This window comes from Chrysochloris asiatica, unplaced genomic scaffold, assembly GCF_000296735.1.
Source record: "Chrysochloris asiatica unplaced genomic scaffold, ChrAsi1.0 scaffold00228, whole genome shotgun sequence".
NCBI lineage: Eukaryota > Metazoa > Chordata > Mammalia > Afrosoricida > Chrysochloridae > Chrysochloris > Chrysochloris asiatica.
The window spans coordinates 4,269,895-4,271,940 of NW_006408746.1; the positions used below are offsets into that span (position 1 = coordinate 4,269,895).

At 34.1% G+C, this 2,046-nt stretch overlaps 1 protein-coding gene across 1 annotated transcript in view; it reads left to right on the forward strand.

Annotated features, from left to right (window-relative positions):
- The window catches only part of PRR16 (proline rich 16), a 432,695-nt gene that overhangs the window by 412,846 nt on the left and 17,803 nt on the right, over positions 1 to 2,046 (forward strand). The window lies entirely within an intron of this gene.

Consider the following 2,046-nt stretch of genomic DNA (forward strand, 5'->3'; position numbering starts at 1 on the left):
CATTGTTGTTTTGACTTGCAATTCTCTAATGGCTAGTGATCATGAACATTTCTTCATATGTTTATTGTCTGCCTGGATTTCTTCCTTAGTGAATGGTCTGTGCATGTCTTGTTCCCAATTTTTAATTGGGTCATTTGGCCTTTTCTTGTAGAGGTGTTGTGCATCCCTATAGATTTGGGAAATGAGTCCCTTGTCTTATGTGTCATTGTAAAAGATTTTTTCCCATTCTGTGGGCTCCCTTTATACTCTTTGTTGAAGTCTTTTGATACACATAATTTTAAATATGTCCCAATCAACAATTTTGTCTACTTTTTTGTGTAATTTTCAAACTGTTTGGTAGTCTGTGTATGCTCTGTATTAGAGCCCTCACATTTGACCTTAATTTTTTCATTGATGGCCTTTATAATTCTGGGATTCACATTTATGTCTTTAATCTATGCTGAGTTGCATTTTGTATAGAGGGTGAGGAAGTATGACTAAGACTTCCAAACAAAAAGATCTTGTTTAAATCTTCCGTATATCATTTTCCAGTTCTGCCAGTACCATCTGTTGGAGAGACTGTCTCCTCCCCATGCAATATACTTAGGTACTTTTATGAAAATTACGAAAATCAGTTGGCTGTAGGTAGATGGGTTAATTTCTGGATTCTCAATTCTCTTTCATTGTACCAGTACCAGGTATTTTTGACCATTGTAACTGTGTAGTAAATTTTGAAATCAGGAAGTGAGAGGTTTCCAACTTTATTCTTCTTCTTAAGCAGTACTTTGCTTATTTTGGGTTTCTATCCTTTCCATATAAACTTTGTATTGTTTGTTCCATCTCTTTGAATAATGTCATTGGAATCTAGATTGGGATTGCATTATATGTGTAAATTGCTTTAGGCAGTATTGACATTTTCACAGTTAAGTCTTCCTATCCAGGAGCATAGTGCATTCTCCATTTTCATAAGTTGGGTTTCTTGTAGTAGTGTTTTGTAGTTTTATTTGTATAGGTCATTTGATTCTCTGGTTACAATTATGCTGAGGTATTTTATCCTTTGTGTTACTATTATAAATGGTATTGCTTTCCTAATGTCCTTTTCAGTGTTGTCATTGTTACTGTAAAGGAATCCTACTGATTTTTGCATGTTGATCATATACCCTGCCACTTTTCAGAATCCTCCAATGAAGGTCTAGTAGCTTTGTTAATGACTCTTTGGGGTTTTCTATGTACAGGATCATATCGTCTGCAAATAGAGAGAGTTTTAATTCCTCTTTGCCAATTTGGATGCCTTTAATTTCCCTATCTTGTCATATAGCTCTAAGACTTCCTAAACAATATTTATTGAATAGGAGTGGTGACAAAGGGCATCCTTGGCTGGTTCCTGTTTGCAGAGGGAAGGCTTTCAGTTTCTCTCCATTGAGAATAATGTAGTCTATTGTTTTTGTATATATGTTCTTAATTATGTTGGGGAATTTCCCTTCAATTCCTACTTTGTTGAGTGTTTTTATTAGGAATGGATGTTGGATTTTGTCAAATTCCTTTTCAGCATCAACAGTTATGATCATGTGGCTATTTTCTTTTTTCTTATTTATATGGTAGATTACAATGATTGTATTTCTAATGTTGAACCATGCTTGCATGACTGATATGAATCCCATTTGGTCATGGTGTATTCTTTTTTTTTTTTTTTTGATGTGCTACTGGATTCTCTTATCTAGGATTTTCTTGAAAATTTTTGCATCTATGTTCATGAGGGATATTGGTCTATAATTTTCTTTCTTAGTGATGTCCATCTCTGGTTTTGGTATGAGTGTTATGTTTGCCTCATAAAATGTATTAGGAAGTTTTCCATCCTCATCTATATTCTAGAATAATTTGAATCGATTTGGTGACAACTTTTCCCTATATGTTTGGTAGAACTCACCAGTGAAACCATCTGGACCTGGACTTCTTTAGGTTGGCAGTTTTTTGATTACCTGATCAATTTCTATTTTTGTTATGAGTCTGTTCAAGTCTTCTACTTCACTCTGTATAACCTTAGATAGGTCGTGTTTTTCTAAAAAT